This window comes from Oratosquilla oratoria, chromosome 34 (assembly GCF_046742065.1).
Source record: "Oratosquilla oratoria isolate Oo_2021 chromosome 34, ASM4674206v1, whole genome shotgun sequence".
Classification (NCBI taxonomy): domain Eukaryota; kingdom Metazoa; phylum Arthropoda; class Malacostraca; order Stomatopoda; family Squillidae; genus Oratosquilla; species Oratosquilla oratoria.
Genome location: NC_134810.1, coordinates 33,783,750 through 33,807,275, shown reverse-complemented (window position 1 = coordinate 33,807,275; position 23,526 = coordinate 33,783,750).

Below are 23,526 nucleotides of genomic sequence, written 5' to 3'. Positions count from 1 at the left end.
CATCATAAGATGCCGTGCTGCACTGTCAACTTGATTAGTGATCTGTCATATTTCATGTGTTAGCTAGGTTTTATAATTTGGTTCGAAAATGGTTCATCGTGTTGTCGCAAATTACAACAGTGATTCAACAAAATTTTCTGCTGTGGATGGAATTTTCATTCTTTTCAGAAAGATCCTGTTCGTAAAAAGGACCGGAACATTCGGTGTGGAGGGAACGAGTCATGGAAGCCTGGATTGAAAGCGAAGCTCTGTTTAAAACATAAAAAAGTACAGTCGGGACCCTGGCCTTACCGAGTCATTAGGAATTAGCATGAAGCACATTCTATAAAATGCAACACCGACAATTTTTGTCTACGAGACCCCAGCTTCGGCAACCAAACGCCGTCAAAGGAGCACTGCTGCTGAAAAAAGACAACGCCGGGAGATAGGTGTATCAGTCTGCATCATGTGTATAAGTAGGCCTGTGTTATTTACGCTGTCGTTGACAATCGTTAACAAGCATGATTAGGCTTGGCTAACGATTTTTGGGCTAGGCCTAAGCAGATTAGGGGCACAGTTATGACAGAGGCTACCTAAGCCTGTAGGCCTATGTGTTCACACCACTACACCAGGGTGACAGGCAATGACCATGATGACAGGGGCTTCCATAATAGGCCTATAACCACGTCTTGTCAATTGGATTTTTTTTTTTTTTTTTTTTTTTGAGGGAGAACCAAACAAGCGGAGCCCCACCCCCCTTCATCACCACCCAAGCAGGAGTTAAGCCTAATTATCCTTGACCACGAGGAATTCGTACCGATATAGTCCTTGGGAGGATTTTTTCAGCTGTTACAAAGTGACTATAATGAATATTCACCTTCTGCAAGTACCACTACCAGCGAAATTGAGATGGAATGTGAAAGTGACAATGGTGACAAGGCCAGGTATATGACTGATGGCTTCTCTTCCCTAAAGCAACCACTACTTATGACAGATACTTTTATAGATACGTCTGTATATTCTGCTACCCGTCCTTTCTCCTTCAGTCAAATTATTTCTCTATTATCTTTGCTACATAGCCTGCTTTATCGTACCTTATCAAAGATTAGAGACATTTGTAATTCATGAATCCTTGAACCTTTTTGTATGTAAATATGAAGTTTGGCATAGATCAGGAGATAATTCATCCATGCACAGATTTTCTTTAAGTTTGGGTGTTACTCATTTCAGCCTATGAAATCCATCTTTGTTGCAATTCAAGCGTCTGTACCACCAAGTCTGAAGTTTCACAAACCTGTACAGGTTTCCATAAGGCAAGAAATGGTGAACAGAGTGACACAAATGAACAGAGCCATGACTAAAGATATCGGTGTCTAAGTGAGTGGTTGCCCAGTATGGTGGCATCAACCCAGACTGAACCTGTCTCAGATGTTTCTGCGTCCCTAACCGAGGAGTTGCCTTATCTGAGCCAAAGTAGGACAAAACCTTGGGTCTTGGGTGTAATAGAAGTGAGGAGGAACCAGACATGCCAGATACTGGGCACATGGACTTTGATGAACCTGACATATAGGTTTTGACTATCACTTTGACCTTTTTAAACAAACCAAAACAAGGATGGTCAAACATAAGGATGGTTAGTTCATACATATACCAAAGGCTTTTCTCCCCTTATAAGCGAGGTAGAAAAAAAAGCATAGCATAAAAACCACTCCCACCCTGGGGTGGGGGAAAGAACACTGCCACTAAGTCTTCCCCCTTGAGTCATAAGAGGAGACAAAAATGGGACAGGGATTAAGACTAGGCATCTTTCTCCCTGTAGCCCCAAAGAGGACATTCCTAAAAGAGAGTCTAGGAGCCATCCAATGAGTACCCCTTAGGATGGTTAGTAACACACATTAATTCCTCCTTGCATGAACAGATGAGCTATCCATGCACTGTGGATGTGGTCTACATTGGTGGTCCTGTGGATGTTTTTTTTCCAACGATATAAAATCAAAACCAGCCCTGCTAAGTGTACTGGGGCCTGGCAGATAGGACCTGGCCCATCAACATCTAGGTATTAGGCCTACAATTTCATTCCTTCAGACCTTCATCCGTTGATACAGAAACTGACAAGTTGGAAAGGATATGCAACAAAATGCCACATGACAATGTCCACAGTGCTACATTTTCTTGCTTATTATCATAAAACAATTTTTATAGGTGTAGAATAAATAATTCATATGCATCAAGGATAAAATCACCATTATATTTTGCACTTCTATTTCATTGATCAAAATTGAACAAAAAAGTATATTTTTGCACTTCTATTTCATGTACACATTAAAACCATACAAAAATTCAATGGATATATAGTATGATAACAAGAATAAATCAAAATCTTTTAAACCATTAGAATTATCTGATTAGAAATGAAGTTTTAAATCAGAGTATGACCAAAGTAATATAAAACCATCACACACAATATGAAAAGTGGAACAACTATTATTCTATTTTTCATTTTATTATTATTATTATTTTTTTTGGTTGGAAAATAATACCTCCTCTGTATGGACACCCTAATTAATTCCCTAAAAAGGGAAGACAATAATGTGGCCAATAATTGCACTGGATGCAACCTGCCAACCTACATAGAAACGTCAGAGATGAGTAAAAGAACTTTCAAAAAAAGTCTCCTAAGATCAAATGAGGAATTCTCTGCAGGTAACAGTTTCAACATCCAATCAACCTGGATCATCAACAATTTAATGTCATCAGCTTAATTTACTTTAACATTATATGTTCAGTTTTCTATATCTGTATTGGGTAATAAAATAGAAGTGCAAAATATGCAATTGCTTGTGTTTTTATACATGGATTACCTTTGTCTTATGGCATTTTGTATATAATACCAGACTTTAGAAAATATCACCTTACAGGTTTACAAGAGCTTCACACAATGAATTTGGGGTAAAGTTGGTGAAAAAACTATGTATCATATTATCCAAAGTCACACTACACTTAAGGATATAAATCCAAATATCCACAAAACACCAAACAGGATATTAGATTTGTTTTTTTTACAACTGTTTTCCTGTTGATTTTATTGAATCAGGTGTTCTGTTTCAATCAGAAAACACTTGTTTGTACCAACCCCAACCCCCATACCAGTCATGTCTGGGGACTGCATTGGGAAATACATATTTTGAAATAAAGAAGAGTGTAAAGCCAGTGATTAATGAGAGAAACAAGGACAACATTGTTCAATTAAACAATAAAACAAGCACAGTTTTCTCCAATTCTGACCATACCTAAGATTAGAGAACACAATCACAGCAGGGTCTGCTATTCTTTAAAAGATTATTGGGTTCGTTATTCTTTACATTAGTATAATTGGGTTTACTGTTTTTATATAGATATGTTGGGTTTCCTAATCTTGATATTATCTGAATTAGGAAAAAAGGAGAGTTGGGTTAGGTTAGGTTATATTGGGATAGCCATTCTTTAGATGAGAATCATTGGGGTCACTGTGCTTGACATGATCTATACATACATATATATGTATATATATACATATACATGTATATGTTTATAATAATGTATACTAATGACTGCATAATTTTATATATTTACACACGTCTGCAATCCTTCACTGTATCACTGGCTAGTCCTTATCACTCTGTTTTGAACCCCATATGTAAATACAGCATACTTACATATGTAACGATTTAGCATTCAACCCCCGTACAGACCTTATGAGTAACGATGGGCTCGAAGCTGTGTGGATAGAAATATTGTTGCCCAAATCGCATCCCGTCTTATGCGGGGTCTGTTACAGACCACCAATAGAGCTGTCCTTCTATAGCGCATTAGAATCCACCTGTTTCAATCGGGTCAATATGCATGACCAAGAAATTATTATCCTAGGTGATTTTAATACGAATCTGGCAAGTACAAATAATAACCTTATTAAGGCAATGATAAACTTGCTAATATCTCATAGCCTGACACAACTGATTGACGAGCCCACTAGAATAACAGGCACATCCAGGTCAATCATAGATCTTATCCTGGTCTCCGATCGAAACAAGATAACGCAGTCTGGTGCTTGTGATTATGGTCTTAGTGACCAGAAGCTCATATATACTGGGAAAGCTAGGAAGACGATTTTCAACAAGCACAACACAGTGAAGCTTCGTTCCATGAAGCATTACTCACGAGAACATTTTGTAGATGAACTGGGTAGGACAGACTGGTCGCCAGTTCTAAATTGTACCGATGTTTATAAGGCTTGGTCTAATTTTAAGTACACATTTCTTACTGTTATAGATAGAGTAGCGCCTCTCAAAGAGATACGAATAAAACAGAGGACGGAGCCATGGATGACTAACGAAATACTGGGTTTAATTAGAGATAGAGACATTTATTGCCAGATTTAGGAAAAGTGGAAATCAGGAGGACTATAATGGCTTTCTGTACTATAGGAATCAGGTGAATTATTGGAAGGATAAAGCCAAAGCTGATTATTGTACTAAGATGGTGCACCAGAACAAACATGATCCAAGGAAGCTTTGGCAAACACTGAAGATCCTAGAAGTTCACACAAAGCCTAGTAACAAGGTAGACAGGATAGGACTCTTGATAAACGGCGAGCTCAACTCTGATAGGACCACCATAGCCAATCACTTCAACACCTTTTTCACAACCATTGCCACAAAACTAGTTAAATCCCTCCCTACAGGTTCTGGGAAGTTTGGGCAAAGATACGTTCAGGAGTATTATAAGGACAAGTCCTCAAAGTGTTTCAAACTGCATAAGACCACTCAAAAAGAAGTGTTTAAATTACTGGCTAGCATAAGTGCCAATAAGGCTACAGGGTTAGATGACATTCCTGCGAGGTTTGATAAGAATGGAGCCTCAATTATTACTCCCCCAATAACCCACACAATAAATTTGTCTATTGGTTCAGGATCTATCCCAAGCGACATGAAAAGGGCTCGGGTAACACCTCTCTACAAGAAAAACGCAAAAACTGAGGCAGGTAACTACAGGCCTGTTTCCATTCTAAGTATTATTTCGAAGGTCTTGGAACGTACCGTATACAATCAGTTAGATACCTACCTCAGGGAACATAATCTACTATACGGTATGCAATATGGTTTTAGAACGAACTACTCAACAGACACCAGCTTGTAAGAATAAACACCGTGTGAGATCGAAACCTTTATTGGTACGACGTTTCGCTTGTTACAGCTTTTTCAAGTACAGACATGTTTTTTTTTTTTTTTTTTTTTTTTTTCCCAGCGGCCCTTGCCGATTTTGGGACTGACAGACATGGCAAACACTCTGAGTACATATAAGCCGACGGGGAAGGAACTGGGAGAGGTTATAAGGGAGGGGTGGGTGGTAGGTGGAGGGGCGGAGGGGCGTGTGTGTAAGAAGGGGGTCGGGTGGGACTTGATGGAGATAAAGGAGGACATTTCGGACAGTTTGTTGAAGTGGACTAAGGAGGACATTTCATACATTTATATAATGCGGGTAACAGATGGATGATAGGAGGGGCGATGTTAAACATGCCTCTGTTCTGCTCAATGGTTTTGAAGCTTTGAATGGCGGCCGCTTCGAGGCATTTCCTCCTCACCCTGTCTGGTTCACTAAAAAGAAGCTCTGCGTTATCCCAATCCATCAGGTGGTCGTTGGTGTTCCGGTGGATAACACAGGCGTTGGTGGTGATGTTGTTCCGGGAATCGTAGCGATGCTCCCGGATCCGGCTCTTCAGGTCACGGGAGGTCTCGCCGATGTATACTTTATCACATCCAGCACAGGGTATGCGGTAGACACCAGCGTTTTTCCCCACATCTCGTCCTGGCTGTCACTCCTTCTAGAGAGCTCTTTGATAGTTCTGCTGGACTGGCCCACTACCTGAATGTTGCAACGCCCAAGTGTCCGGGTGAAGGTGGTGGTGACGCTGCTGGCTGGAAGGATAAGCCTCCTAGCTGGATCTTTTGTTGGTTCCCGCCCTTCCATTATTTTGAGTGCCTTTTTCTTACACTGGTGGATGATGCACTCCGGATATCTTAATTTCTGAAAAACCTCCTTTATGTGCCTAAACTAGTCCTCTAAGAATTTAGGGCTAAAAAAAAAAAAAAAAAAAAAAAAAGCTGTAACAAGCGAAACGTCGTACCAATAAAGGTTTCGATCTCACACGGTGTTTATTCTCACAGTCTTGTCGGCTTTTGCCATTGTGTTTCAGACACCAGCTTAATATACCTTTACGATCTGATAAAACAGGAATGCGACAGAGGTATGTACACGGGTTTAGTCTTGTTGGATCTTCAAAAGGCATTTGATACAGTGGACCATGATATTTTATAAAAAAAAACTTTAGGCATTAGGAGTGGCGAATATTGGCTGGTTCAAATCCTACCTTACAGGTCGCAATCAACTAGTACAGGTAAATGAAGCCCGCTCAGATGACAGAGAGATAACTTGTGGTGTACCACAAGGTTCAATTCTAGGACCGCTACTGTTCCTGATCTATATTAACGACATGCCAGGTGCGGTGAACTGTAAGTTACTGCTATTTGCAGACGACTCCGCTCTAATTGTCTCAGGTAGGGACCCAGTTGAAGTAGAGGAGAAACTGAGTGTCGAACTGTCATCGGTCCAGGACTGGCTCATAGATAATAGGCTGTCCTTACACCTCGGTAAAACGGAAAGTATTGTCTTCGCATCCAAACCCAACCTCAGGAAACGCAGCGTTGCACAGGTCAGATGTGGGGTTAATGTTTTGGAGTCAAAACAAGAGGTAACCTATCTTGGAATACCCTTAGATCAGTCCCTCTCAGGGAATGCTATAACAGATAAGATTGTTTCCAAGTGTTCACATAAAGTCAAATTTTTGTACAGAGAAGCCAGAAATTTTGATCTGGAAACAAAGAAGCCTCTGGTCTCAGCCTTGTTACAACATCCCTTTGATTACGCTTGTAGCTCTTGGTACAGTAGTCTGAGCAGAAAAAACCAGTCCCGGCTACAGGTTACACAAAATAAGATAATTAGATTCATACTAAACCTACCTCAACGTAGTCATATTGGTATTGAAGAATTTAGCAGGACCTGTAAAATATCGTGTCCTGCAGCTGAAACTCAACCAGGTTTACAATGTCATTCATAATTCTGCTCCCTCATATGTAAGCTGTAATTTTACATTATCGGCTGAGAACCGAACCCGGAACAGTCAAGAGTCTCTTATTGTACCTCATGCGGATCCCTTCACCAAAAACAGTTTTCACTTCACAGGTGCTCAACTATGGAACTCTCTACCTGTGTCCATTAAGAAGACAAATAGCAAGGTTACCTTCAAGAAAAAATTCAAGGGTTACTATATGTCAGCTATGGACAGAGAACAGCCTTGATTTTGTGTACTACTAGCTTAGTGAGGGATACCTGATTCCATGAGTAATACCATCCATATCTGCGTTCACTTATAACTGTTCTGACCTCCCCTCCCCCTTTTTTTCAGAAGTTTAGTTCAGCATAACAATGATTGATGTTTACTAATTGGTTTCCATCTTTGTTTTGCCAGTCATAATATGGTATATGTCTCAGGTAGGGTCCGAGAACAGTTATGATCTGACCTTTTCCCTCATTCTCCTTGTTGTTTTACTCATTCGAGTACTGGTCCCCTGTACCCTACCTCTGGTGCTTCAGGTTTTAATGTACTACTCCTTGGTGCTCATACTAATTGCCCACTCCGTCCTGAGATTCAGGTTAAATATTAGATTTAATTAATAGGTGACCCTAGCTGCAGTGTAGGATTCACTATAACTACATGTTGTTACAGATGTAGAATATTGTAGTATATCATTAATGGTCCTACTCTGATATAGTACTCACTCATACATGTTGATATAGATGTAGAAAAATGCAGTATATTATTAATGGTACTACTCCGATATAGTACTCACTCATACTGTTTTGTTACAGTTTAACATTATTTTGTTGTTCCTTTGCTTAAGGGAACCCCGGCCACGAAAACTCGAAATTTTTTGGAAAATGAACGAATTTTAGGTAAACATTTCAAAAGGTTCTCCATGATGGTGGTAACACTCAAACTAAATATTAGAGCTTAGTTCCGTTTCTTTTCTTATATATAAAATAAAATAGATGAATTTTTGGCGACCTCTGGTAACCTCTGGCAACCCATTGCATAAAAAACATTTGAAATAAGTCAAAATTTCGATAGCCAGTTGTTGTTTTTTTACTGCAATTAATATCTATGGAGATATCTGGCAGCTTGATATGGAGGTATCTGGCAATTTGACTAAACCCAGAGAACGATGCTAAAAGGAGAGACTTTAGTAGCTGTGGAAGAGTGAGAGCAGGAGGATATCATTTTCTCATGCTATTCATGCACGCGATCGTATATATATTTTTAATATTCCGACAGATAAGCATTTCAAAAGATTTTCTATAATTATGGTAACACTTCGACCAAAAATTACATCTCATTTCCGTTTTTGTTCGTATATATAAAATAAAATAGATAAATTATTGGCGACATCTGGCAAGTATCTCTTGCATGTCAAATAAATCTTTCATTTATTCTACCAATAACCAATAACCAATATTCATTATTCTACCAACAATAACTGTGGGAGGGGTGAAGAGAAATAGTAACTTTAATTTGGTAATAAAATAAAATAAAGGAAAATATAATTTAATGTCCGTGCATCCCTTTAAGAAGGACGATGTCAGCCACGTCTAGTTGGGGGCATAATTCTGGCGAGGAACGGGGATATCCGTCCTCCCAAAGGGCGTCCCTTCTGTTGAAGTCACATACCACGATCCAATTGTCCGGGAGGGTTCCCAGCCACTCGAATTTACGCGACGTGGTTGGGTTGTAAAAATTGAGGATGTGCACCGACCGGCCATCCTGTAAAGAAACGGAGGATACCACCCCGTAGCCTTTTTCCAGGGGGGAGCCTGGAAGTGAACCAGGACGGGCGGCCAGTCCTATGGAGACGGTTTGAACCTTGCCGGAGTCGTCGGTTGCGAAGAAGGGAGGGTAGTGATACCCTGGCAGGGTTGGCAACTGGTGGGGAGAGGTGTGGAAGGATTGTAGTGCAAGTACCTGATAGGAGCTTCCCGCAAGGTGCTGCACTAGGAGGTCCCGGGCGGTGTTAATCGCCCTACAGTTCCACTGCATGATTTTAATTACCTCCATTGTTGGTGATCTCTAAGATGGAGTTTAGGATCACGAAGATCCCATCTAGTAGCTTGGTTGCTTGTGGGTTGGACCGTGCCAGGTCCCGTTGTAGGGACTCAACGGTGGCCACGAGGTAAGTAATGGTGCTGGCTGCGGGTGTGTCGTTGGGTGGGAGTGGGGAAGGTGACGAGGTATGCTCGTGTGAGATCTCGCTGTCTTCTGTATCCATGGTGGTGCTGTCCCCGTCATCTAAGGGGATGCCCTCATCCTTTTCCCTTAGGGTGGGGAGGAGTTGTGGGTGGTTCTGCCTCCTGGTTTTTAGCCTTGGAAGCCTTGGGTTTCCTCTTCCTGGGTCTGAGTTTCTTTCCTCAGTCCCAGTGTCGGTGGTGGTTGGGTGGGGGGGCTCTTGCCGTCGGGACAGGGGGGACGGGTTCGCCCGCGCAGCCGGTGTATGTGTGTGTGTGTGTGGGGGGGGGGTGTTGGAGGGCGAGCGCCTGTTCATTGCCCGGGTGGGTCCGGGCGTTGTAGTGAAGTCACGGTCCTTCGCCCGCTCTTCTTTCAGGTGGGAGTCCCAGCGTTCCCTGGCAACGGCCAGAGCCTCCGAGAAGGGGGTGTAGCGCTGTTTTTGTTTTTGTTTTGTTTTTTAGCTCATGCGCTATTGTCCTTATTGCCACTTCTGGGCACTTGGAATAGGCAGCAGAGTGGTTGCCGCAACAGTTGACGCAGAAGAGTTGCGGATCTCTGCAGTCGTGTGTGGCGTGTCCTTTGCCACACTTGGCGCACCGGGGAGCCTTGCGTCGGCATTCCTTTTTGGAGTGCCCCAGCAGCTGACATCTGGTGCAGCTCCTCACTTGGGCAACGTAGGGGACCACTTAGTGGAGGGTGTAGCCCAGCTTCACATTGGAAGGGAGGATATCCATGAGGAAGGCCACCCTCCCTGAACCAGTTGGCGTGCCGTCCCTCGCAGTGATTCTTAGGATATCATAAACCGCTAAGTCCTGGGCTTCCAGATCAGTCTTTAGGAGTTTCTCGGCGTGCGTCCTCTTCAAGGGGGACACCTTTGATAACTCCTACGACAATGGTTTTGGGTATCCTATTGAGGATCTTGATGGGGTCGCCATGGTCGGTCTGCAAGGCCGTGGTGCGCAAGAGGCGACCTTGTTGGGTTTCGGTGAGACAGCTTATGAGCCATTCACCTGACGGTGTCTGGCGAATGCCATCAACGGGTCCCACCGTGTTCTTGATGAGTTGGGCCTGACGCCAGGATCCTAGCTTGAGAAAATGGGCAGGGTTTGTTTCTGGCTTGAGGAGGACTGGGAACTTCACAGGACCCACGTCGGGTTTGGGGTTGCTGGGGCGCTTGCGGCGGGGCATAACTACCTGCCACTCTCCGTCTGCAGATGCAGCAACTACTGATGCGTACGAAGGACGCTGCAGCTTGTCCCCTTCTTCTTTGACCCCCTGGGTTGTCCGTGAGAGTTGCAGGTTCAGGAGACGGGGTAGGGTGCCCGTACAACTGGTCATCGACGGGTAGGTGATTACCTTCGGTGGGGCCGGGGTCAGCTGCCGGCCCTGGGGCTGGGGCACTGGTGTCGCTGGGCGGGGCACCATTTCCCAGGGAGGGTTTGGTTCGGGGGCGCTTGGATTTCTGGAGGTCGGGGTTTACTTCCGGGTGGTTGCTATCTTCGTCGCTGGAGATGGAGAAGATGCTTCTCGACTCTACCGCACTCGGGGTGGTATGACCCCGGGGGGTCGCTCTCATATTGCCAGGTGAGAGAGTATCACAGTACACTATATGTTATTCACCATTTACACCGGTCACTATTTCCACATCGGATAACAGCGGATTGATCAATACACTCGAGCGAGGATGATGACACAGGGGGATGCTCTCATCTTGCTTGATGAGAGCGTATCGTTGTGTGTGTGATCCCGTTGTGATGGAATCCGTAAGAGACAGAGATACAGAGTTGTGTTTAAATGTAAGTACCAGGTAGCAACCATAGGGGTGGGGGGAGGGGTAGACAATGATACGGGAAGGGGGGATGACCTTACCTCTATTGACCTGATCAACACATAAGGTTCAATCTGGCGGAAAGATTTTGGTGACCATTTGGATTACCAATTTATCACATTTAAAATGTCCATAGCCTAAGTTTATATTTTTATCAAGCGTGCCTGATATTAAGCACGATTCTATTATATTTCTTTCCTGTAGGCTCTTTCCTTTGGCTAAAATTGTTGCCTTAGACCAATCAGTATGATGGTTGTATAATGCTTTATGTTGAAATAACGCATTATTTTCCGGGGTAGATTTCACACTATATTTATGTTGGGAAATCCTTGCTTCCAAATTTTTCCCAGTTTGTCCAATATCAAATTTGTAGCAATCTTGGCTAGGAATTTTATAGATCACACCGTAGTTGTTAGGAGGGCTGTTCTTAATTAAAGTTTTCTTAATGGTGTGGTCATATTTAAAGGCTGATTTGATATCCAATTTCTTGTGTAAGTAGACAATACTAAGAAATTTTTCATGAAAAGGAAGAACAAGTGTATTAAGTTGTTAATGGTTTCCTTGTTCTTGTTCTTGATTCTTGATTGCAAGCGTTTCTTGGCGATAATGTGACATTGATTAAGAATATGAGTGGAATATTTGAACTTTTCCCCAATATTCCGGTGTTGTGTCATACAGACGTTTGTATTTCTCCACAGCATCTACAAATTTTATGTTAAGTAATTCGTTCTCTGGAAGAGGCATACTCGTAGTTGTGCACGAGAGCAATCACAAAAGACACCTGACAACAAAAAAGACAACCGTTTCCTACAAGGCTGCGTGTCCCTCTCATCAGGCAGTGTTGTCACATGTGCTTGCGTAAATCTGTCCAGTCTCTTGAAAACTAATCAACATGTACCATACATCCAAAAGTTTTTATTTTATTGTAAGTTTCGTTATTGAAATAAAACAAATGTAATAGTACATTGTCTAATAACAAGTTTGGAAGTGAAACTTCCATCAAGATTTGGCATCACAGTCCGGGGTGACAAGTCGCACACACAAAAAAAAAAAAAAAAAAAAAAAAAAAAAAAAAAAAAAAAAAAAAAAAAAAAAAAAAAAAATCCAGACCCACCACCCAACGTTTGGTAAATTTTGTGAAATAGATGGCCCTTGGCTCATGGATTACTTCAATGACCTCTCTCTGGGCCGGTGTTCTATGTCTACTACATGGCCGGGAGGAGCAATACTGCCGTAAAACGGCAGAACGCATTAACTTCAAAACTGCTATTTTTCGCAGTTTTCGTATGTATAGCATCAACAGAAAGAGTCGAACTTCATTCTTTAGATGGGTTAATCTTATCTTATTATTATATCGGGGTCTCAACAAGCAGACTTCATTAACTCCACATGTTGTCTACATTATTAGAAGACGTTTCCTATTTGTTCATGATTTTGTGGGAATCCAATGCCATAAAGCAACAGTTCTAATGTCAGTCCTCCCAAAGTCTGCATAACTACAAGACGCAGATATAAGTAGCAAAAAAGCAATGAGCATTCAAACTTTTACCGTCGATTTTCTCAAAAGATTTTTTTTTTTTCTTTTTTAGTTAATGCTTTTTGACTTTTTACGGCACAGTGGATTTCTTGCAAGAGACCACCACCAGCTGGGGCGCGCCAATCACTACTTCAGTTTCAAGAAAGAGTGGGGCAGGAAAAGACGATAGCAGCGATGCTTGTAAGAATATAAGAATGGATGAGACTGCAAGAGACCATAAGGCCAACACTAGGCAGTTCCATGTCTATTACCATCCATTGACATGGAACTGCCTCTTCTAACCCATAATCCCTTAAGGAGGCTTAATTTTCTAGAGATAGCATATCAAATCGGCAAATGGGAGTGTATGTAACAGGGGTGTTAAACTCAATCTTTTCGAGGGCCAATAAGGCACTTGGTTGTTATGGTCATAAACAGGCTTGATAACTACATATTAGTGGGAAATTAGCAATAAAAGAACGTTATTGCTAGAAATGACAATATGAAATCATACCATTCCATAAGAATGAAAGGTAGTAAATGCTTTTATGTCTCGTCCTAACAGTCTAGTATTTTCCTCAACTGTAACAAGTAACTCGAGGTGAAGAATCTCTTGTCACCTTGTGGGACACTCAAGACCATCCTGCGGACCGTTAGGGTTAGACACCCCCTGGTTTATAGTGACCCTTGCACTCGATCCTTCTGTTGCGGAAAGGGAAAGAAACAAGAATAGATGCAGATACAATTTACTCGTCCAATTAAGAGTGCATATGTAGTGTTAAGCCCTCTGAGGTATTTTCATTCTGGCTCCTCAAGATTCTGATGGGTTTTAGGTGGATATTGATCATGGAACTACTATGTGTACCACAGGCGCGCGAGTGGGGGGCCACAACCAGTCCCAAGTCGTCTCCTCTGTCTGTGTTGACTGCGCTTCACCGAACCGAAGTGGTCGCTTCTTCGCTTGGGACCCCACGTCTTCTATACTTCTGATGTCTTCCTGTATCTTCTCGTTGGCCTGTGCCTTTCTGTAGCCGGTTGACAATTGGATAATTACTGACTATCAACTCGTGCTGGTGAAAAAGCCATTTTGTATGTCGATGAAAAATGGAGGAAAATAAATTTACCTCGAGCGCAAATGTTCGTTGTGTAATTGCTGTTTAATCATGTTATGTGTTTCCTTATTGTATCTTACGGGTCTCAGATTTAAATTACCCCAAGTGATTGTGTTGGCTTGAAACGATGATTGTCTATCTTCCAAGGCATCTGTGAGCAGTCCATTTGAAAGTGTCAGGGAAAAACTGATTGTGATTTTAAGCCGCATATATTATCATCTCCCCTCCATATTGCCTTTTTTTTTTGTTATCGTTAAGTCTTTCAAGTGGCAAAGTCTGTTGATATAATGCATTTTCTTCAAGCGCAATATAAGTGCGTGACTCTCAATTATAAACACTCATGATGTACTCAGTTTTTTCATGTAACGTGACAGCATTCAGTCCATGTGTTTTTACGTGTGTGTGTGTGTGTGTGTGTGTGTGTGTGTGTGTGTGTGTGTGTGTGTGTGTGTGTGTGTGTGTGTATTCATTCATTCATTTATTCATTCACTTGGTCTTTGGATCACGTGTTGGACTCGTGATCGACAGCTATTTCCCTCCCGGAAGAGAGCTCAGAGCTCGTAGGTCCGATCTATGGGTAATGCTATGACCTTACACACACACACACACCCAACTCCCCGCCCACGAGAGTCAGAGTAACGACCCGAAGCGCAGCGGTACCGAAATAATTTCGGCCCTGGGCAGGATTCGAACCAAATGTGTGTGTGTGTGTGAGTGTACACGTGTGTGTGCACGTGTGTGTGTTTGTGTGTGTGTGTGTGTGTGTGTGTGTGTGTGTGTGTGCGCTGTGTGTGTGTGCGTGGGTGTTTGTGTGTGTGTGTTTGTGGACTGGATTAGGTTATTTCAGCGCCTAGTGTTGTATTTGAACAAATCTTACACACTTGAGGGATTTCCAGCGAGGAATGGTTCGGAGTGTGGCTGGCTGGCTGGCCGGACGGCTTTGTTTGGATTCGACCCTTTTGACCCATTCAGAGGTTGTTGCCGTAAACTGAATGAGATGGTCTTGTCCTAGCTCGAACAAGATCACCAACTACACCAGAGACCACCACCCACTGCTTCAAAGGAGCTTAATGCTGATTGAGATATTTCTTATCAAAATTCAAGCAGCACACGTTACAAAAAAAAAAAAAAAGATAATCAAGCAGCACACATTACGTTACAAAAAAAAAAAAAAAAAAAAAATCCGGCCAATGAGACCACAGGACAAAAATGGGGTCTCCAAAGATTGAATATACTTGTTGTCGTGGGTTCACACTCCCCCCAACCCCAGATGAACAGAATTCCCCTTTTAACCAGAACAAAAATCTGAAAAAGGGTCACTTGTGATGTATTGTCCTAGAACAATAAAGAGAGAAAAAAGAGAAAAAAGAAAATGATGACTTACTTGACTCATTTAGAATCTCTTCAGACAATGAATTCTTTTTGTTCCCCTTTTGGTGGTCCATCCAGAAACCACCGCAGCTATTGCAGCTTTGAAATTCTATTTGGCACCTATAGCAAGAGTTAAATCCAGCACCGCCACCTCCACTGCTATCACCGCTTCTGTCGCTGCCGTAGCTTCCACCCCCAGCGGCGCCTCTGCACGATGCCATGCAAATTTGGAAGTTCATGAAGCAGAGATCTGGGTTACAAATAGAGCCAGGGAAACCGATGGGCCCAGGGCCAACGGGTGGCACAGGGCCAGGGAAACCGATTGGCCCAGGGCCAACGGGTGGCGCAGGAAAAGGGTAATTTACAGGACTTGGCCACGGGTAGGAAGCCATGCGCATCACATCCACCACACGCTCACCGGCATCTTCAAGGTCCCTGTGGAAAGGAATTAAACATTAAGGCGGCCTTACGCAAACACACACACACACACACACACACACACACACACACACACACACACACACACACACACACACACACACACACACACACACACACACACACACACACACACACACACACACACACACACACACACACACACACACACACACACACACACACACACACACACACACACACCATGAGGGTTGACCACATGGTCATTGAGAGGGCTCCTTTCACCCGAGGTCTTCAACAGGGAAACGAAAGCTGGAGGATGAACCAGGAAAGCTGGAGGAGGAGCTAAGAAAGAGAGGAAGGAGACGAGACACTGGCACCAAAACAAGTAAATACAAACCGATATTTGTCGTTTTGGCGAAGAAGCTTGTTTCCGGACTCTGAGAGCCTCCTGTCGTCTTCATCGAAGTCTGGCTCGAAAAGCTTTTCTGTGTCGGTGAGCCCAAGCCTCCCAGCCGTCCACATGATGAATCTACAATTAGCTACGCATGTGCGATACACACTAGCGCATCCATGGCAGAAAGTAGTTCCGCCCTGGTACTCACTGCTGTCTCCGCTCATGGAGTCGCTGTAGCTGCCGCCATACCCGTCGTGGGAGATGGGGGACATACAGCACTCATAATAAAGGTTCCCGCAATTACTTAAACAGACAGTCGTACTAGGATAAGATGGGGGAGGCTGAGGAGCCGGTGTTGGAGGGCCTGCAGTCGGAGCCGGAGGAGCTGGTGTTGGTGGGCCTGCTGTCGGAGCCGGAGGAGCCGGTGTTGAAGGGCCTGCAGTCGGAGCCGCCGGTGTTGGAGGGCCTGCAGTCGGAGCCGCCGGTGTTGGAGGACCCGCACTCGGAGCCGCCGGTGTTGGAGGACCTGCAGTCGGAGCCGCCGGTGTTGGAGGGCCTGCTGTCGGAGGTTTCTGATCCGGAGGAGCCGGAGGGCCCGGATCCGGAGGGGCCGAAGGAGAAGGGTTGGCTTGCCTGGAGTGCAGAAGGCCTGAGTCCAGCGCGGAGTCCCTCGCGGGTCCAGCACACGCCTGCCCGGCCCACAGCACCAGCGTCAGTAGTTTCAAGAACCTCCTGGGAGCAGGAGAGAGAGAAAGTCGGAGGTTAACAACGTGGTTGGCCCTAACAAGTTCCAGTTAACTCTTTAGTCGTCCGAATTTCTTAACCGCGCAACTATCAAGTTCCTAGTGTGCTCTCTGTGTGTCCGTGTTGTTTTGGTGACTAAAGTGAAAGGTAGACCTCTTACCTTTGGTCCATCGCTGCTTTTCTGTGGCAAAGGAGGTTTCGTCAGGCCATATATAGGGCTCAAATCTCGACACCACCTCCCCTCCCGCCAAAAAGTAATTACACGAAACGATAGCAGAAATGGAGTTCATTATCAGTTATCCAGTGAACTCAATGCGCATTTGACGGTGATGTTGATCAGAGATGTGCAGAAAATTGAGCGGTGATACTACTGGGAAAAGGAGATGGGATCGTCTTATCGATCTAATCAAAAATCGATTTCCTTTTGCGTCATGTGGCTTCACGGCTTGATTTAACCTCAGCTGCTGCCGCCCTTCTCTCCTCGCGTTTGCTGATCGAACTCTTCATTCCAAACCTCCAAGGGGAAGGTGGGGGGCAACTCAGGGCTGAATAAAGACCGTAGTGCATCACACGTATATACGGTGATGTTGATCAGAGATGTGCAGAAAATTGGGCGATGATACCACTGGAAAAAAGATGGGATCGTCTTATCGATCTAATCAAGACTTGATATCCTTTGGCGTAATATGTCTTCACGGTTTGATTTAACCCGGCTGTTCGCTTATCGGACTCTTCATTTCAAACCTCCAAGTCGCATAAGTTCGTTCGGTTTTATATATTTCCCCTCTATAAATTCTAATTCTATTATCTATTTTCTATTCAGTTTCGCTATGATATTTACATGACATTTACTGGAAAAGGCAAATACAAGTATCTATTGTTTATTAAATAAAAATACAAAAAAATAATCAACAACATAGTGTCCGCCCTGCTAAATAACTTTACTCCAGCGTTCCGGCAATTTTCGAATACCATCTCAGTAAAATGATTTTGGTCTTTGAGCAAATAACTCGTAAATGAAAGTTAAGATGGCTGCATCATTCTCAAAGATATGACCCGATAGGTGATTTGACAATGACCGAAAAAGATGAAAATCAGTTGGTGCCAAATCTGGAGAATAGGGCGGATGGGGTAAGACTTCCCATCCCAGCTCTTCGATGGCTGACTTTGTCATCTTTGCCACATGCGGCCGAGCATTGTCGTGTAGCAACAAAACCCGGTTATTTAGACTTTGTCTTTTTCCCACAATTGCTGTCTTGACACGTTGAAGTTGCTGGCAGTACAACTCTGTATTAATTGTCACGTTTTTTTGGTAGCAATTCATGATGAACAACTCCAGATTGATCCCACCAAACTGAAAGCAACACTTTGGTTTGATGAACTTCAGCTTTGACACGAGGTTTTGGCTGCTTGGTGGGACTGACCCAGGCCTTTTTCTGCTTTTTGTTAACATACAGGCACCATTTTTCGTCTCCAGTTATTACACAGGATAGGAATGAGCGATGTTGTTCCGTTGCCACTTGATGTCTGGACAACAACGATGCCGAAATTGATACTCTCTGATTTTTGTGGTTGTCTTTAAGGGTATGAGGAACCCATGCACCAAGTTTCTGTACTTTGCCCATCTTCTGTAGATGCCTAGCAACAGATGCATGATCATATCCTATCACTTACTCGACCTCTCTGGTGGATTGATGAGGATCTTCATGAAGCAGCTGATTTAAGGTGTCTTCATCGAAAGCTGAGGGTTTTCCTGAACGAGGTGCATCTTACAGATTGAAGTTGTCACTGCGAAACTTCTTAAGCAATTTTTGTGCTGTTTTTTCAGTCATCGCTTCTTCTCCATACACCTCGCAAGTGCTCCTGACTGTCTTAAATACATTTTCATGTCGATTAAATTGAAAGAGAAGTAGGTGTCGGAAATTAATTTTTTTTCAACTTGACATTCCATCTTAAATATAAAAATACATATATAAAGTGAAAATAAAGTAAATATAAAGTGAAAAACACATAAATAAGATTAAACGTGTAACAGAATAATGCTGTTTTCACAAAAGGAACACAAAAAATGTTGAAATATACATAAATATGAAAAACGAACAAACTTATGCGACAACCCAATACGTATACACAGACACGCACAAGAGGAAAATTTCTGCATCTTTGGACGAGTGAGTGACACACACAGGGGGAAAAGAGAAAGAAAAATCTTCAATAGGAAGAAATATTTCCGGTCTTGCGCATGCGCGGATGTGCATATCTACAGTACGTGTGATTCACTCCGGTCTCGGATGGCGTGAAAGATAGACAGATAGACAGATAGACAGATAGACAGATAGACAGATAGACAGATAGACAGATAGACAGATAGACATATAGACACATAGATAGATAGATAGATAGATAGATAGATAGATAGGTAGACAGGTAGATAGAGAATGAGAGAGAGAGAGAGAGAGAGAGAGAGAGAGAGAGAGAGAGAGAGAGAGAGAGAGAGAGAGAGAGAGAGAGAGAGAGAGAGAGAGAGAGAGGGAGAGAGGAGGGAGAGAGGGAGAATGAGAGAAAGAGAGAATGAGTGGGAGAGAGAGAGAGAGAGCGTTGAGAAAATAATTTATTTGTGTATGTGTATTTGCATGTGCATGTGTATGTGTGTTTGCATGTGCATGTGTGTATGTGTACATGTATGTATATGTGTGAAGTGGATGCAGTGGCGATTCTAAGGAGGGCGGGGGCCAGGTTGGCCTCCCCAGTTTTTTTTGCACATCCTATTCTTAAATTATATATGTATGCACACACACACACACACACACACACACACACACACACACACACACACACACACACACACACACACACACACACACACACACACACACACACACACACACACACACACACACACACACACACACACACACACACACACACACACACATATATATATGTGTGTGTGTGTGTGTGTGTGTGTGTGTGTGTGTGTGTGTGTGTGTGTGTGTGTGTGTGTGTGTGTATGTGTGTGTGTGTATTTACCTAGCTGTATCTCACGGGAAGAGGAGCTATGCTCGTGATGTTCCGCCTTTGTATCTCACAGTGTCTAGTTTATTTTTAAACTCATGAGTGGTTTTCGCGCATACTATTTTATTATCCAGTTTGTTGCAAGTGTCCATCACTCTATGTGGAAAACTGTTCTTCTTGAGATTTCTTCTATAACTAGTTTTTTTTTTCTTTTCATGTCCTCTTGCGTCTCACTTGTCCCAATTTATCAAGTTCTCTCTATCGAGGACATCCATGCCTCTCATGATTCTGTAGATGGTCAATAGGTCACCTCTCTCTCTTCTTTGCTCCAGTGTCGGTAACTCCAGTTTATCCAATCTCTCCTCGTATGATAGGTTTGCAAGTGCAGGTGCCATTTTTGTAGCTGCTCTTTGGATTCTTTCTATTTTCTTTATATTCTTTTTGGTACTGGGGGACCACGTATGTGTGTGTGTGTGTGTGTGTGTGTGTGTGTGTGTGTGCGTGTGCGTGCGTGCGTGTGCGTGCGTGCGTGTGTGTGTGTGTGTGTATGCGTGTGTGTGTGTGTGTGTGTGTGTGTGTGTGTGTGTGTGTGTGTGTGTGTGTGTGTGTGTTGAAAAACCACCAAGGTGGTTTTTTCCGCATATTTAGAATCACGAGTTTAATGTGATTTCTCATGCACATATATATATATATATATATATATATATATATATATATATATATATATATATGTATATATATTTATATACACACACACACCTTGGTAAATACTACCAAGGAGTTGAACCCAAACCTAGACATACAACCAGAAGACTTCAAGACACTCCCAAGCATGCAAGTACCCGCCACTAACCCAAGCATACGACGCTGAACGGATATTTGGGCCACGGATATTTGGGCCACGAAACTGCAACCTAGGACATTTGGGCCACGGTGACTAGGATATTTGGGACATGGGATAAAAAGTGACTACAATTTTTTTTTTTTTTTTTTTTATACACAAGCCCACCGGCTGCGCCGGGGGGCTTGGCCTGCGCTTCGGCGCGGGCGCTGCGCGCCCTGGGCTACGCCCCTTTTTAGGAAAATAAAATATCAAAATCATATTGCTTTTTATTTCTTGTCAACATCTAGCTGTTCTCGCAAGTCATCTATATAGGCGATTTGTGCTGGTGTTAAATTTCCGTTCAAAACACCCTTTTTATATTTTTTAAATTCTTTTTTTCCTTTAATTAATAACTTTTTTTTTTTACTTGCTTTTCTTGTTTCAAAACTTTGCGAATTGTTAAAGCTTTTGCTTTGGCCTCTCTCCGTTCCTTTCTAGCCTCCTTCTTCTTCATTCGTTCTTCTTCTTCTTCTTCGAGTTCTTCTTCTTCTTCGAGTTCTTCTTCTTCTTCGAGTTCTTCTTCTTCTTCGAGTTCTTCTTCTTCTTCTTCGAGTTCTTCTTCTTCTTCTTCTTCGAGTTCTTCTTCTTCAAGTTCTTCTTCTTCTTCTTCTTCTTCTTCTTCTTCTTCTTCTTCTTCTTCTTCGAGTTCTTCTTCTTCTTCGAGTTCTTCGAGTTCTTCTTCGAGTTCTTCTTCTTCTTCTTCTTCTTCTTCTTCTTCTTCTTCTTCTTCTTCTTCTTCTTCTTCTTCGAGTTCTTCTTCTTCTTCTTCTTCTTCTTCTTCTTCTTCTTCTTCTTCTTCTAGTTCTTCTTCTTCTTCTTCTTCTTCTTCTTCTTCTTCTTCTTCTTCTTCTTCTTCTTCTTCTTCTTCTTCTTCTTCTTCTTCTTCTTCTTCTTCCTTCTTCTTCTTCTTCTTCTTCTTCTTCTTCTTTCTTCTCCTCTTCTTCTTTTTCTTCTCTTCTTCTTCTTCTTCTTCTTCTTCTTCTTCTTCTTCCTCTTTCTCTTCTTCTTCTTCTTCTTCTTCTTCTTCTTCTTCTTCTTCTTCTTCTTCTTCTTCTTCTTCTTCTTCTTCTTCTTCTTCTTCTTCTTCTTCTTCTTCTTCTTCTTCTTCTTCTTCACCGTAGTTGGCGGTGTAACCGATTTACCCCCAAACGCCTCTCGCCTCAGGAAAAAGAAATAATTGTAACAGAATCTTTTTATTTTTAATAATATAACTGCTTTATTCAATATCACAGCATAAATTGGACATATATTTACATATATCAAATGAAAAATCACAGTAAATTGTACAAAATACAAGCACAAAACAGCACAATTATTTACAAGTTGGGCTGTTCTCCAAGGAGGTTGTGGCATATGCCACGAAGGAAGGCAGAGATGGTCTTCTTGCCTGTCTTGGGGTCAAGCATGAGGTTGTGGAGGCGGACCTGAAGTTCCTGGTACACCATATTCCCACGCTTGGAAGGGCGGATCCCACGCTCCTCCTGGAGCAATACACCATCGACGGTGGCAGCCTCAGCCTGCTGGCACTACTCAATTAGCTTCCAGACAGTGGGATTTGAGTGTCCTACCAGGCTGAAGAACTCGTTGTTCCAGCCCTCACATACATTGTTGGTTCTGGGTTGGTTGTTGAGGGTGGCTTGGTGCATGTTCCACTTCTCAGTTGGGAACATGGGCGGCGTGTGGCGGAAGCGCACTGGCCTGATGACTCCAGGCCTGGCTGGCGTTGGAGGAGTGGACGACGTCACGACGGTGGCGGAGCTGGCCGGAAACGTAGGTCGAGTCGAAGTACCCAGTGAGTGCTGCAGCATCATCAGGCATGATGGAGCGTAGGTGTGCCATGCCTGACTTGACGTCCTCTAGGGGAAGGAAGGCGAGGGCATCCAGCTGCCCGTAGAACAGGCGGAACTCGTCGTCAGACTCGTACAGGTTCTTCAGCCCCAGGCCCTGGATCTGCCTCCAGATGGACTGGATCAGGTGGTAGAAGCAGAACCGGACCTGGACCTCCTCCCCGAAGACCACACGTAGGGCCTGCTCCACAGGCCATTCGAAGTCGATGATTACTGTGCTGGGATCACAGCCACCCTCTTCAAGAACCCAGAAAAGCGTATGTCAAAAGCAAAAATATCGATATGATAAGAATAACCGAAACATGGTTAAATGGTACAGAGTTTGAAGCTGAATTTGATATTTCGGGATTTAAACACTTTCATCAGGATAAAACCACAAGAAAGGTGGGCGTGTTCTGTTGTAACGTTAAAAACAATGTTCATGCTTGTGTTTTAGAGAAAGTGAAACAGGATGCATATGATAGTTTGTGGGTTGAGTTAACCCAAACAAATGGACAAAAAATGAATGTAGATGTAATATATAGGCCAAAGACATTATCATTAGCAGACGACAAAATATTATTTCAAGAACTGTCTAGTTTCTGCAACCGGGATTTTACTGACATTGATTGGATGACCCTTGAACATGACCATATAGGTAGTCGCTTGATTGATTTTCTTGGTGACAATTACTCAATTCAGCATGTAAAAGAGCCCACAAGATACGGAAACTTACTCGAGCTATTAATCACTAGCCGCGGAAGCATGGTAACTGATGTAGAATTCGGTGAATCTGTTGCAAATAGCGATCACAACTTAGTTAGATTTAAACTCCTAAAGCATTTTAGAATAGATACTTGTGTTTCTAAAATACCCGATTTCAGTAAAGCTCAGTTCATAGGACTACGTCAGGAGCTTCAGCTTACAGACTGGGAGGCAAAATTAAGCGAAAGACCTGTAGATCAGATGTGGGAAATATTTCAAAATACGCTCACTAAGATGATTCATACTTACATTCCTTTTAAGGACAGACGTCCCCCAAATTAGGCTCGCCCAAAGTGGCTCGACAAAGAAACTGAAAAA